This window comes from Stegostoma tigrinum, unplaced genomic scaffold (assembly GCF_030684315.1).
Source record: "Stegostoma tigrinum isolate sSteTig4 unplaced genomic scaffold, sSteTig4.hap1 scaffold_49, whole genome shotgun sequence".
Lineage (NCBI taxonomy): Eukaryota > Metazoa > Chordata > Chondrichthyes > Orectolobiformes > Stegostomatidae > Stegostoma > Stegostoma tigrinum.
The window spans coordinates 3,541,474-3,557,701 of NW_026728419.1; the positions used below are offsets into that span (position 1 = coordinate 3,541,474).

Below are 16,228 nucleotides of genomic sequence, written 5' to 3' on the forward strand. Positions count from 1 at the left end.
CTATCGGTTAGCAGCATCAGTGCAACGTTTGATGAAGCACTGTTGTGTTTTCCCGCCTGTTATTTAAACTCTGGTGTCTGTTGAGCTGGAAAACCTCGCTTACGGTTTTCTTCACAATGGAGTGCATTTGGGGTCGAGCTCTATTTGTTTATTGAAGGCTTTCTCAGTGTAGTACCAGGTTTCTTGGAATTTCCGTGCTTCTCTCTGCTTTGCCTGCTCCAAGATCCTGGCATTGTCCCAATCAAAATGGTGGTTCTCCTTATTCATGTGGATGGAGATGAGTGAGTATTAATTGTGTCTTTTTATTGCCAATTTATGTTTGTGTACCCTTGTGATTAATTTCCTTCCTGTTTGTCCAATGTAGTATTTGCTGCAGTCTTTGCAGGGAAGCGTGTATGTGGCATTGGTCTTGTTCATAGTGAGTGGTGGGTCTTTGTTCCAGGTGAGCGGTTGACAGAGGGTTGATGTGGGTTTGTGTGCTGCTCTGATGCCCAGTGGTCGTAGGAGTCTTGCAGTCAATTCAGACGTGTTCCTGATGTAATTTAACTTGATGAGTGTTTCAGGGCGTATAGTATCTTCCTGGTGTTGTTCGTGTGATAGGTATCTTCTGACCCAGTTTTTCGGATATCCATTGTCTTTGAATACTTGGAAGAGGTACTCTCCTTCTTTCTGGTGTTATGCAACATCTGCAGAACAACGAATCAGCTCGGTGAGCCAACCAAACACAAGAAGATGGTATGTCACTGCCTCGAAGCATTGTGCTGTAGTGAGGCAAATATTTAGCTGTTCATCATAATTACAGACAGGAAATTCATTTTCCCAACATGAAAGGAGTCTTTACGTAGCAGACGTTATGTAAGTAATCCTTTCACCGAAATAATCATACTCTGTCTCGTGTCTCCTCAGCACGTTATCTGTCATTGTATGGGCACTGAAGGTGCTTTCATAGAATCCTGACCATGTCCAAACAGGTCCTTGGCCCAAGAAGTCCACACTGAACCTCAGACAATCCCAACAAGACCCATTCCCCTGTAACCCACCGAATGTACACGTCCCTGAACACTATGGGCAATTTAGCATGGACAATTTACCTAACCTGCATATATTTGGATTGTGGGAGGAAACCAGAGCACTTTGAGGAAGCCCACGTAGAAACAGAGAGAATGTGCAAACTCCACACAGTCGTCCGAGGATGGAATCAAACGCAGGTGAGGCAGTAGTGTTAACCACTGTAGCTACTGTACCGTCCTTTGTTCCTTCTGCGTGTCTAATTGCCTGACTCTTACTTTCAGGGTGATGTGATGCTTTGGGATTGTGAAGCGAGAGTCAGGCTGCAAAAACATGTGCTCATCTTCAAAAGTGAAGGAAAACAGGCAAAGAAAATTGAGCTTTCTGTTTTGAATATTCTGAAATATCTCCTTTAACCACTGCTGTTGCAGCTGTACTGAGCCAACTCTTATCCTAACTTTTCATTTCACATCAGTCCGAATTTCAGTCTGATACTATTGCACTGTTAAGGTTTGATGCACTTATCTTGGATCCAACATTTGCTCTTTTGGACTGAATGGAAAAATCAGATCACTGCTTCTGAGTTGCATTATCACTCTAAGAAAGAACTGCAGTGGGCTCTTACTTGCTCAAACTAGTAACCAGTAGGCTGTGAGGCACAGGTGGGGATTGAATCCACAATTTTTGGTTTACGAGACTAAAGCCTTTCCTCTTGGCCACTGGGCCCTGCTTTCTATATTCATTAAACTGATACACTCTATTGGTTCGTTAACTACAAGTATGATTTTTGTTTTTAAATTGTTGGAAAAGTTACAAAACTGACAAATTACCTGATGTTAAAGTACAAAACAGGATGATCAAGAGACAACAGTAAATGATTGAGTTCAGACAAATTCTGAAGTAAGTAGAAACAGGCAGCATGGTAGCCATGTGTGTAATGCAGTCTAACCACATAACCATCAATGGTTAGTACTGCAGCCTCACAGCACGAGGAACCCAGGTTTGATTCCAGCCTCGGGCAACTGACTGTGTGGAGTTTGCACATTCTCCTCATGTCTGTATGCGTTTCCTTCGGGTGCTCCGGCTTCCTCCCACAGTCCAAAGATGTGCAGGCTAGGTGGATTGACCATGCAAAATTGCCACAGAGTGTTCAGGGAGGTGTAGGTCAGGTGGGTTATAGCAGAATGGGTCTGGGTGGGATGTTCCGAGGTCTGGTATGGACATGTTGGGCCGAAGTGCCTGTTTCCACACTGTAGGAATTCTAATTTGGGTCGACCCATACAGGAATCAGATTGCAAAAACTGAATGTGGATTTCTTGCTGCAATTGTCTTGGTTTTAATGAGCACACAACTGCAGATCTTTGCAGTAATGATTTCCTAGCACAGAGAAGGAAATGCCTGCTTGCGAGATCGCGTCAGGAATGTCCATTGGATTCATCCCAGGGTTGTGAGGATCGACAAGCATACAAATAATATCAGTCAGTGCGCTATAAGTTTAGAATGGTGACAGATGGAGAATATATGTTCGTTCACAAAATAATCATTTGGTAGAATTCAATACAGAGAGGCACAAGTGATGCACAAACAGAACATCTACATGGAGAGATGATACACAATAAATAGGAGATTCCTTTTTTTAAAAGTGTTGATTTCAGTTTCAATCTGACATTTAGTGAAGGATATAGAACTGCCCTTACCCAGTCTGCAATGGAAGTGACTCGAGCCTCACAGAGAGGTAATTGAATAACAGTTACATTTTGAAAAAGCTGAGAGTCAGTTGGGTCACAGGGATTTAGGGATGTTGGCATTACAAGCCTTTCCCACATTCCATGAAAGTACCAAAGAAGTGAGTCAAGAGCTTTTGGTCCCCAGAGAGAAGATGTCCATGATGTGGTTAGACAATAATTTAGGTTAGTTGAGTTTATAAATGGAGAAATTACGATAATTAAATGAAAAGATCATTGTACAACTGCAATGCCTGTAGTTCAGTCTCAGTTCGAGCAACGCGTGTAATCCTTGTCCTTCATCCTCACCAAAACGCCAGAGATTAGACAAGACGCAGACGATTTTATCGGGATGGTGGACAGAATGCTGGATTACATTCACGAGATGTTGGAAAAGTTGTAAAAGCTGCACTTGAGGTTGGGAAAATTGGGAAGTAAACTAACGGAAATTTCCCTGACGATGCGAGTTTCAGTGTGTTTATATTTGCAGAACAGCCCCTCTTTCGGGGCAATCAAGTTCAAGAAGTCAGAGACTCAAAAATAACGGTGAATGACAAAGAAAACACAGGAGTCGAATTTCTCTTAATCATATAGTTATTTTAGTGGGCAACGATTTTTCAGAAATAAAAGTAGATACTGATTCCTGAGTGTTTTAAAAGATACGTGAGCTAACATACAAGGAGTGAATTTAACAAGGGTACAGAGCCAGTGTCCAGGTCTGCGAGGAATGGGTGCCGGATACTGGGTGACAGGGCAGGATGGGGCAGGGAGATGAATTCGAAATTGAATGACTTCAGGTGCAAAGAAATTTCATGAACATATGATTAAGACTGAGTATGAAAACGCGCATGGTTTTGAAAAGTGCGGCATTGCATTCAAAGGGAAGCCCGTTGTAAATTGCGACACGACTGATCATGATTTTCAAAAACAGATAAAGGAACTGCAGATGTAAATACATTGTGTGAAAGCGTGCACCTGAATAGCATTGTCTGTAAAAATATTTCATGGATTTGAAATGTTTGGCATATGGTTCCCCGTGAAGCATTTTCAATGAAATCCAGCTGTTTTATTTTCAATTGGTAAGGAAAGTCATCCCCTAATAATTACTGAGTGAACCAACTCTTGGAGACACAATTCCTGCTTTTATCTACCAGGTTCAAATTCCACCAGACTTGTGTTTTGGTTCTTTTTCCATGTAGATAATATTCTCACGTCAAACAGAGACATGTGAAAAAGCAGTTTGACGAAATTAAATCAGAGAAAATATTCATGCACATATAATTGATTCCTTCCCGCTAGCAGTTAGGATTCGGCGCTTTCACAACCTTGGACTATCTCAGTTTTTGTCAGGGAATCAGGATTTATTGTTCTTGATAGTGACAACAGCAGAAGCAGAACAACTATGACAAAAATCCTTTCAATGCCTCAGATCAGTTAATGATTACGAGAACATGAATCAATGCCCCAGATTCTTAAAGACGACCATCTCTGCTTAATGAGACAGTTAATATTTAATTCTCCTCTGATTCCACTTCCCAAAGTGTTTCTTTAAAGCTTCACAAAGCTGAGACTGGGTTTTCCATTTTGTTTCCTTGCCATTGCCAGGAACTGCATGATTGGGTTGGTGGGTCTGGGAAAGGTCCCCATGAGCAGCTTGTAGGTCTATTTCAGCTTCAAATCTTTAATGATGTTGGGACATTCACTCTGATGTTCTTGTTAACATTTACTGATTTTCTCCTGTGAAAGGATTCTCGTTCATGTGCAACAGAAATTCAAACCTCATTGCAGCTTCAGGCCAATGAGAAGTGGTAATTTGGGAGTATAAAGTAGTCATGAACTGCACAAGACCAGAGAGAAAACTACAATCTCTGAATCCCTAAACAGATTTCATTACGTCATACATTGTGTTACCCCGGATAGAGCTTAAGAAAGCGAGTCAGGTTTACTTGAAACCAAGTACATTAGGTTTCTAATAATGCAAATGCAGGAGTACAGTCAGTTACTTGTTTTGTCGTTTACCCACAAGAACATTTGTGGAGAATGCCTGAGCATATCTGTATTGGAATCGACCCCCACTCCATCCCACAACCAAATCATTTACTTCTCATTCCACCTGATGGAGATTGGAGAATATTTCCGGAACCACCCTGTGACACAGAGTCCGGGAGCAATCTCCCCAGTTCAGATCAGAATGTATCAACAAGAAAGTTATATATCAAGAAGAGAGAGGCTGAAAGAATGAAGTTGAGAAGGGCAGGATGAGGGAGAAAAGGACAGACAAACAGGTGGAGAGTGATAAAAGACATTTGGAGACACGTGGAGATAGCCGGGAGAAACGACGGAGAAAGGGTGGGACCTTTAGACCTTTTTTTTCATCATAATTTCTCGTTGGGATATGATCACTTGCCTTAATTCTGCACAGCAGTGCGCCTGTCAGCTGCGAGCTTGTGGTGCAATGGAAGCGTGTGTGACTCCAGGTCAGAAGGTTGTGTGTTCAAGTCATGTCAGGCTTGTGGACTCTTGGCTCAATAAAGTGTTTCTCCTTTATATGCAAGCAGAACGTGTTGTTTCAGAGTGTTGCCTGGTAGTGTTTCTCTTATTCAGTGGCTGTTCAATTACATGTGGCCCTTCTCTGTAAGTTTTATATTGGGAACACTGCTGCAGAGACGTTGTTTGCCCAAACACAAATTTTTCATCGTAGAGTTTAAATGGACACCTGCCTCCATCTGGGCAGCTGCTTCATTCAGTCAGTAACAATGCTGTGCTGCTAACATTGTACAGGTATTTTCTCACTTAATTCGTAAACACACAACTTTATGTTTCAAACTGTCAGGAGATTTCAGCTCCTCCTGTTAAAGCAGATGACGGTGAGTTCAGGAAGAATTTTTCCAATCAAAAACAATTCCCTTTACAGTTGGAATGATCCTTATTGAACAGCAGGAGAGGAAACTGCTGTCCCACAGCCCCTCTTCACATTAACGGTGAAGCTGAACTTTATAGCCTGAATGGGTAAAATCCAATGGTTCAGGTCCAATGCTGTTTGGTGCTGTCCACTTCCTGATTGTTGTGTGAGTGACAGGCAAAATCTCCAGGAAATATATATCATGTGGATGCATTGCCAGGACGACAGAACAACGAATCTAAAGTCAGGAAACTAAAAATCGCCTAATTTTGAAATTCAGGAAATGGGACACATTGAAGATGCATCGGATCTTCCCGCTGTCCCTGAACTCTCTGTGATGAACAGAATCCAAGTGAGAATGAAATTTTTTTGCTAAGATTACAGAAGAAATCTGAGAGAACCCCTCCTGAAGGTTTTGCAAGACACTGAAGATTTCTTCTTCCTGTGTGACATGTTTTATTTTGATCAAATAAATGTTTATTCTCAGATGGGGTTGGGGGTGAAAAGGATTGTGAGTATTCCCAGCATTTTCGAAGTTCATAGGCACAACTCTGGAAAAAGAACAAAGGTGAAAGCCTGTGACAGGCTGAGAGGCACATTTAATTCACTGAAACAAGGAATAAGGAACAAGGCAGAAGAAATGATGATGAAACAACTTTTACTGTTAAGTTGTAGCTTCTTTAATGGTCTCGTTGTTCGGAACAAGCTCCCTCCACTGTAACTGTGATTTAAAATTCAGACAGAGAATGACTCTGTGTGGCTGTTGTGTGAGAAGTCACAGTGGGCAGGGCTTCTTAACAAAGATAAACAAGGCCGTTGAGTGTTTGTAGGGTGGTGCTGGCAGTCAGTCTTACATAGAATGACTTTCAATGCACTTGAAGAATCCAAAATATTATCAGTGGAAAACAAATGCAGAGGAGACAGTGTGAAAGGGCCGCAATTAGCTACAAGGCATGACAGCGTGAAACTAAGACTATAATTTTATCTAAGTCCACCCTGCAATAATGTTGGACGTATCGATTAAATAAGATCATGGGCAAAATGATGGAGGAGAAATATGAATAAATTAGGAGCAGAAATATTTGACCCAACGAGTCTGCTGCACCTTTCAATGATAATCTTCAACTCCATCCTGCTGCCTGACCTGGATAGCGCTTGGCCATCTTACTGATTAGACATCTGTCTAGCTCAGTTTGGCAATACCCAACAATCCAGCGTCAACAGCCATCTGTGGGAAAGAATTCCACAAGTTCACTGGCCCCTGAGCAAAGAAACTCCTCCTCATTTCCGAATTAAATGGGCTAAACCTTATCCGGATATGATGTCCGATAGTACTTCTCTCATGCTTTGGGAAACCATTTGTCCATAACCTACACTGTCAAGGTCCCGAAGAAGGTTAAATGTTAATAAATGTTGTTCGATTATTATAAAATCCAGTTAGCCTCCTGTGTTCCAAGGAGAACAGTCCCAGCCCAATCAAACATTCTACAAAGTTGCACCTTATCCAGCCCTGGCAACATTCTCGTAAATCTCCGCTGCAACCTGCAGAGTTCTTGAATATTTGTGAGGCAGACCGAGAGATATTGTGCTCAGCAAATTTTGTCAGGTTTTTCAGGAATTGACTGGAATAGGAATTTAGGATTAGAATCCAACTGAACCTGCGTACATAGAATGTCAGAGCACTGAATTTCCCTAATTCTGGGGCTGGGGAACTGGGATGTTACTACCGTCTGCAGCACTGGTTAATTCCCTGTGTGAAGGAACTACTGAGGCAACCAATGTAAAACTCTATTGCCGTTTGAGAAATACATCCAAGGTCGTAGCGGTGAAAAATAATATTATTTCAACTGGAATATTAATTACATTTGCCAACTGAATATCAGGCAAATTGTTTTCATTTTGAAACATAAAAATATGACACGGCCACTTAGCACATTGAACCTGCTTCGCCGCTTAATGAAATCATGTAAGAACTCCTACTTCACTGACATTTTATTCCTCTTTCCCAGGAGTTCTAAATGTTTTTTAATCTATACAGCACAGTGGAGGCCGGGACGTTAAATGGCTTCAAGGCGGAGATTGATAAATTATTGATCTCACAAGGAAGCAAGGGCTACGGGGAGATTGCAGGGAAGTGGAGTCGAAATGCCCATCACCCATGCCGAAATGACGGAGTGGACTCGATGGGCCCAATAGCCTTACTTCCACTTATCTGTTTTATGGTCTTATGGTCTCATAGAACTATTCATCTCAGTTTTGTACAGTCTGAACATTGACATCCTCCATGGCCCTGAATTCCATAGTTTTTCTCCACTCATTTCAGTCAGCTATTTGGCAACAATTTCTGTTGTATTTCTGGTGCTGCTCCTGGCATGCCCTCCAGCATTGTGCTTGTTGTCCATTTCCTACAATTAATTAATACAGAGATAAATACTTGCAGCCCCATGACTGACCATTCTGGAACTCCAGAAATCACATCTTTCCAACTTGAAGAATACACATTAATTCCGATTCTATATTTTCTGTTAATTAAACAACAGGCAGCCTATGCTCATTTAAACCTAACAGCATAAACTCTTACCTTGTCATCGATATTTTATATGGCTTGTTGTTGAGGAGTTGCTAAAAATTCAAATTCACTTCATCTACCACTTGCCTTTATCAACTGTGCTTGTAATGTTCCCAAAGAAGCCTGGCAAAATTCCCATGTCTGCACAACGAACGTCCCAGGCATTCTTTTGGAAACGTAAACCTGATAGCGGATTTTCCATTTGAAGAGAGGCAGTTTGAAGCTTGCATTCACTAACAGCCTACTTTTAGAGATCGTGCAAGCTCCTGCTCGCTGACCTCTGAGGCGCAATCAGTGTGTTCAATTGTTAAACAACAGGGCGATAGTTCAAGGGCACCCAGGCAAGAGTGATTGCTGTTTTCACTTCACCACTTTTGTACGTTACGCAGTTTTGTGTTTTTAATGCGGTTCGGGAAGTGTTTCCCAAATGAAAACCTTATCCAGTGAGTAACCACAAAAATGTTTCCATGTCGCTTTCATAGCTAACGTCAAGAGCTGCAGATTTGGGGAATCTCAAAAAGAAACAAAAACTGCTGGAGAAACTCAACAGGATTGGAAGTACCTGTGAGGTAAAACAGAGTTCTGAAATGTAAACAACTGCACCTCCCAGTCGCTAACCATTTCCACTCCCCCTCCCATTCTCTTGATGACATGTCCATCATGGGCCTCCTGCACTGCCACAATGATGCCACCCGAAGGTTGCAGGAACAGCAACTCATATTCCGCCTGGGAAACCTGCAGCCATATGGTATCAATGTGGACTTCACCAGTTTCAAAATCTCCCCTTCCCCCACTGCATCCCTAAACCAGCCCAGTTCATCCCCTCCCCCCACTGCACCACACAACCAGCCCAGCTCTTCCCCCCCCACCCACTGCATCCCAAAACCAGTCCAACCTGTCTCTGCCTCCCTTACCGGTTCTTCCTCTCACCCATCCCTTCCTCCCACCCCAAGCCGCACCCCCAGCCACCTACTAACCTCATCCCACCTCCTTGACCTGTCCGTCTTCCCTGGACTGACCTATCCCCTCCCTACCTCCCCACCTACACCCTCTCCACCTATCTTCTTTACTCTCCATCTTCGGTCCGCCTCCCCCTCTCTCCCTATTTATTCCAGTTCCCTCCCCCCACCTCCCTCTCTGATGAAGGGTCTAGGCCCGAAACGTCAGCTTTTGTGCTCCTGAGATGCTGCTTGGCCTGCTGTGTTCATCCAGCCTCACATTTTATTATTCTGAAATGTTAATTCTGATTCTCTGCCAGATCTGCTGAGATTTCCCTGAAATTTATGTTATTGTTTTTCAATGAATGTTTCTCCCATCTATTGGGATGAAACAAACAGACCCGCCTGGTACTGAATTTAACTCGTTAGAAATCTGAGAAGTGGTTGGAGTCAAACAAACCTTGGAATGATTCACGCTCCCTCAGCTCCATAGGGAGAAAGGCGAGTAGCTGCTGTACTTCTGAAACTCTAGGCGAGTGGTAAAGGTGATGAGCTTGAAATGCATTGTGGTATCTCTGCACAGCTTTGATTCTTGCCGACAATGAATGAGAGTCGAAAGCAAATAAGAAGGGATTTTATTCTCTGTCTTCTTGTTTTGGAGAGTAATCGCAGAAGGTGGGAATAAGTATTTCACCCAAACCGCAAATGGTGGGAAGACGCAACTCCTTGCCTGTCAGAGTGAAACAAGCAGAAACTTTCAACCGTGTGAAGATACATTTCGATGTACACTTGCATTGCTAAACTTGGTGAGGCCATAAGCCAAGTGCTGGACGAGGGACAGCCAGAAGCGTGAGTTTAACTGGTGCAGACCTGATGGGTTGACTGGTCTTTTTCTGTGCTGGAGACCTGGTGTCAAGGACCTAGTAGTATCATCTACGGTACTGAAAGAAACAGCAATAATTAAAAATAAAAGCACAGAGGAAAATATTATCACCGGGGCAGAGAGGGAATAGCTGTACACATAGCACATCAAAAGCAATGTTAGAACAATAAGATATACTTTTAGCAGCTACAAGACAGCATGAAGCCAGAGATAATGAATGGAAAATTTTAAATTTACAAGCAATGGCCAGTTCAGAAGAAAAAGGTGGAATGAATAAAAGACAGGGCGACATTAGGAGCAGGCACTATTTGGAGAAAAGGAGGCAAAGTGGTAGCGCCCACATTCTGCCAGCAGACATTGTGCAATGTTCACCTGGATTAGCACACATAGGTAGAAATAAAATGATAGAGGTGATATCTACTTGCTGCTGGTGGAAAGGAATGGGAAGAGACAAAGCCAAGTTTTGTGAAAGATGTACTTTATGAGCACAGACAGAACCAGGACAGGGAATTAAAAATAAAATGAGCAATCAACCCCATCCACAGAGGCCGTGGTAACACATTCAAATGGATTTCATAGGGCCACATACACAAAGTCAGAATTTTTTTAAAAAAATGTTTTCTGGCTATTTTGACCAGTTTACCAGATGGGTAGAAGATTTCCCCATAAAAGACTACTGCAACCTCAGTAGCAAAAATACTGACAGTAGAAATAATACCTTGGTGGCCGGTTCCCCTACAAATAGATTCAATCCAATCGGCCCATTTCACTGGCAAGACCCTGAAGGAAGTGCGTAAAGTACTGGGAATAACTCAAAGGTATCATATCCCCTACCACCCACAGAACTCGGGGATGGTAGAGAAGATGAATAGAAGACTGTAAAATGTTCTCACCAAGGCAATAATTGAAGAAGGGTTTAAATGGACCGTTTCCCTACCAGCCAGTCTAATGTCTTCTCAAGGAACAACTCGCAGACTAAAAGGACTGACTCCTTTCCCATTCATTACTGGTCGCACCATGGGCCTCCTGCAAGGTGGGGGGACCAGAAATGGTCAACTCAAAAGGACAGATTTAGGAAGGTACGTGCCAACTTTTCATGCATCTCCAACAGCTGAAATACCCGATCAATCAGGTACAGTAGGTTCATGGCTGGGAACAAGAGGGAATGTGCATGCCCAATGATAAGGGCTGGGGAAGGAGTCTTCATTCATGTACTGCATCCAAAAGGGCAGCGCAGTTCTAAATAGGGTGGCCACTATGAGGTGATTGTCAACAGTGATTGTGGACTTTTGGTCATCAAAATTGGGATCGGCGAATGGAGACACCCGTCACAACTGAAAATATTTAACAATTAACAGAATTGACAAGGCCTCGGGCATGTGTGTTTGCCTTGTGTTTCCACAAGACCCTGTCCCTTATCGTCATAATGACCGTCCAAGGAATATACATTCGAGGAATCGACACTGAGGCACGCAGTGCTCCAAAACCATTGACGTAATGTTGATGACTCAAGGACTATGGATATATACAAAGGATTAGTAAACTTTGATTTGGAAATAAGGGCGTGAGTTGTGCTGCCAGGAACTGATATGTAGCTGATAGAAATCCTCTTAAAGTATCCCGTGGAGATGGTTATCCACTGTTAACATGTAGTCAGGCTGAAAGCCATATGTGGTGTCCCTCTCCTTTGAAAATAGGCAACTGCAGCCGTCCTTGATCTTAACTGCAATACCATGTTCATCTTCAGTGTACAAAGGTAACAACACTTATGCAAATCCTATTAAAATCTTGTATGTGAGCAAAACACATGCCAGTTTCATCTTGCCGGAGTCAGATCTACATGGATCTGGTGGAGCATCGACTCCCTCCAGCTTTTTAGCCATACTATTGAATGCCAGAGATGTGCTCACTTTACTAACGGCATACCAACTGCCAGACGAACTGTCTCAGGGAACAATTGTCCCTGCCATATTGTGACGCAATGGGTCCCCTCCTCAACTGCTCTGAAGTCCATATTATCCTTGTTGGGGCGAATGCTATGATCCTCATGGATGCAAATGAATATGTTATCCTCAACGCTTCAGTGACTACAACCTATTTACTAATTAAATTTAATCTAGAACTTCCACACAATTGTACTGATGCATCAGGTCAACTTTATTTCTGGAAATGATTAAGTCTGCCCTTGGAGGCATGCCCCTTATACAAATGGTGAGAAAGCAGGGATCACCCAGGCAGAGGTGAGGGTTCTGGCAGGATTCAGGACGGGGTCCTCTGCTGGTAATGCCATAGATAATTCGCTATTACAAGAAACCTCAGAGTGTTGAAAGAGAAGTTGAAGGTATTGTTGGAAAATAACGTAGATTTCCAAGAAATAGCTGCTAGGTTAGAAGAAGAAGGATTGAAATTCAGACTAAAACTCTCACTTTTAACAATTTGAATAAAACTGCTCTGAATAGCGAGTTTTGAAAAGATTTGTAGCTCAGGTTGAGGTTCTGGATGTGAGTTTGCTCGCTGAGCTGGAAGGTGAGTTTTCAGACGTTTCATCACCATTCTAGGTAACATCATCAGTGAGCCTCCGACGAAGCACTGGCATTCCAACCGGAACTCCATCAACAAACACATTGATTTGGAGCCAATGTACCATCCCCTGGAAAAAGAACAGGAAATGATATCACCAATGCAGGAAATGACATCACCAACCCAAGGAAACCTAACCAGATAAATAGAAAGCGGGATATAACACCAGCACTTCGTCGGAGGCTCACTGATGATGTTACCTAGAATGGTGACGAAACATCTGAAAACTGACCTTCCAGCTCAGCGAGCAAACTCACATCCACTGCTCTGAATGTTCTAATTGATTTTGTTAATAATGGGACAATGGCAAGGCGGGAATCCTTTGTTTGTTCCTGGGATCCGCTTTATATAGTGATCTGTGGGTGCAACTATTTGCCGAAGCGAATGGGTTTGACCCTTCTTGAGTCACTGTTGAACTGTTATCCATATGGATCAACATCCCATCAATTAAGAATATTCCCTGAATCTACAACATTTGTCGTACGCTACTTGGCATGACGACCACTTGTTCAGGAGCAAATGACTATCACCGATCCTCCTCCGAGTATCACACAACCCCAGCATACCTATCTCTGCTAAGGCTGTATAACATGAGCAGAGGAAACAGTTCTCTCCAGGCCACCTCGAAGCATGCCCTTCAATGCACAGTCCATTGGAAGGACATTAGTGCAGTGGGGCTCGACATTACCAAATGCCCTCATGCCCATCAGTGGGTGTGCTTATGTGAGGGGAATTCAGTCCTGTAGCCTGTGTGTAGGCTACACAATTACTCTGATTGCAATATCCAGTGGGCATATGGACATGGTACTGATTTTGTTTCCAGTTGTGGGTTAACTCACATTTCCATGTCAATCTGATTCTACACCAAAAATTGCAAAAGGTGTCCTTTACCCAGCGACGACTTCCAGGACCATTCTTTAACTGATGCAGCTACAATCAAGTTTGCAACAACTACAGAAGCTCTGACGGCCCAGGACATGACTATCAACACTTCTATTAAAACATCTCCGGCAGCTATTTGGAACTGGGCTCAGTTGTTGCAAGCCCTACAAGCAACGCCCGCCCCGACTGAGACATGTTCAAATACCATGGCAAGACCTCGCGAGGATATGCATCAGATTGATGCATAAGTAGCCTAAGCTGATGGTGATCATTTCAAAGGAGAAAGAGGACGTAACTTAAATATTGAATGTTCAGCCATAGTGGATAAGACTGTGGAAGGGGTTTAAATGTGAAGGTCCATCCTTGGATCTGCATTGTCTCATTATTACTGAGCTACTTATCTTGCTTAGAATAAAGAGCAAAGTACAATGAAAAAACAACATTACAGCACAGAAACAGGCCCTTTGCACTCTAAATCTATCACCCCTGGTAACTGACACTTCCACCCTAAGAAAAAGAAAGCTTGACTCTGGTGGCTTATACTAGGCATGTGTCCTTGCCTGCTTAAGAAGCTGCTTATGAAAACTGCCAGTAGAGACGAGCTGAAACATACTGCAGGATTGGCAACCAGTTTAGAGATAGGAGCTTGCAACAATCTCATCACAGGGACATGTGTGCAGCTATGCACCTATTGTAATACTGTTATTCCCATGGGCCAGAAGCATGAAGGGATGCTGAAGGAAAAAGAGTGTAGATTTCTTATAGAACTGTAGATTTTTTTCCACAGGTCTGTAGTAAGGGACAATATATAGATTAGGTTAAAAGTCAGGATTGAAAGGGCACTTTCTTCATGCTGAAGAGGCAGGCAGCTCTTTGGAAGATTGTTCCCCGAGACATGGCCAACAAATGGAGGAAACGCTGCAGAGAAGGGAGTCTCTATAAAATGGAACGAGGAGTCACAATCAGATCAGCCATGGCCTTATTGAATAGTGGACCTGGATTCAATGGTTGACTCCGGCAACGTATTGATATATTTCTGTTTATAACAAGCCAAGCCTCCTTCTCTCCTATTGCATCATTCTGGTAGGGAGTGAGTTGACTCCTCCTTTTCCTGGGAAACAGAATGCTGGGGGCTCTCTGGCCTCTGACATTTCCTCTGTACTGGCCTCAAGCAGTTGATTGACTGCCTCCTATTCCCATGCACAAAGTTTGTGAAAATAGATGCCCTCCTCCTAATCTGAGTAACAGGCTCCTATACTGTGGTCTTCTGCTGCTCTTGTTGTTTGGAATTGAGGGACCAAATGGCCTATTCACGTTACTTGCAGCTTCTATCTCCGAAATCCTTTCTCCTGTTTCTGTAAAACATTTTCAAAATATGAATGACGTTTTTTTCTTCTCTCTGTAGTTGAGCAAGTAAGCTGACTGATTTGACAGATTTGAGAAGCTGAATGGCCTCTTCTTCTTCCTTTGCAGTAGATTTGAGCAGCTGAATGGCTTTCTCCTGTTCCTGTGTAACATACTTGAGAGAATGAATAGCTGGGTTATTAACAGCCATGAAACTGGATCTGATGGAGGTTCCTCCTGCCTGAGTTACAGAAAAACAAACAACACAATGTACTCCAGGTATCCTCTCAGTAAGATCTCATAAAACTGCAGTAACCCTTCCCTATGTTTTGAATGATACCCGCTGCAAGATGTATCAACATTGCAGCTTTATACTTCTTCAAGTGGTAATTGGCGAGTGTGGACTGAATGATCTCTTCCTATCCCTCTGTAAAAGGCACATGGGGCGGAATTGCTTCCCACTGTTCCTGAGCAGCAGGCTTAATAGACTTTCTTAAGGCCATGAACGGATTTGATAACAGTGTGTTCACCAATAGGAGAAACATCATGCAAAGTCAATAAGCAATAACTATTATTATCCTGCTTTATGACTTCTAGAAATGTCCCCACTAGTCATTTTATGCATTGTCTGTTATTTTATCCCTATCTCCATTTATAAACAGAGTGGGGCATGCAGTGCAGTGTACTACTATCATATGCAAGCAAGAAAGTTTAAAAAGATGGGAAGATTTATGGTCCATTCCTCAGCAATTTCATTCCTATCATCCAGACTGCATAAATATTCCCTTTTATTGTGATATGAAAAACCATGTAAAGAGGGTGTTAACTGAATCTGTTTGTTCGGTGACTGTGATTAATTTCAGTCTCCATGGATTCTAATTATCCAAATGGATGGTTCTATCTTTTAATAATAAATGGACTCCTTTCGATGTGTTATCCCATAGTATGAGCGGGAACGTAACCTACAACAATAACAGGAATCAGCAGCTCCAGAGAGAAGGGGAGCAGAGGTCAGAGTCTGAGAAAATTAGACTCAAATACTCCAGCAATGGATCAGAATCTGAGAACAATAGACTGGAATGCTGCAACAATGGACAGGAGTTTATCTTCGTATGTTTGGCTTCTTTCTACATATTATGATGGGATGTCATTACCAGGGCGGATACAATGCACACTTTACATTATTCAAAGCTATTATTATCCTATCCTTGCTGTCATTGGTGTTCCTGGTAAGACTCACTGTTCAATTTTTATTTCTATATGCCGTGTTCAACTGTATTGCCGTTCTTTTCATTTACTCTACACTCTTAGCTGTCATTCCTGCTCATCCTCTGAGTCCAGATATTCCGTTTCAAAACAGTATTAACTGCATCAGTGAACTTGTTCATGAATTCTCTC

At 42.6% G+C, this 16,228-nt stretch overlaps 1 long non-coding RNA gene across 1 annotated transcript; it reads left to right on the forward strand.

Moving 5' to 3' along the window:
• The first annotated feature begins 8,479 nt into the window (after positions 1–8,479).
• On the forward strand, positions 8,480–15,091 carry LOC132208613 (uncharacterized). Its single transcript, XR_009444746.1, has 3 exons — positions 8,480–8,579; positions 8,686–8,772; positions 14,960–15,091. It is a non-coding gene; the product is annotated as an uncharacterized LOC132208613 (long non-coding RNA).
• Positions 15,092–16,228: the final 1,137 nt, after the last annotated feature.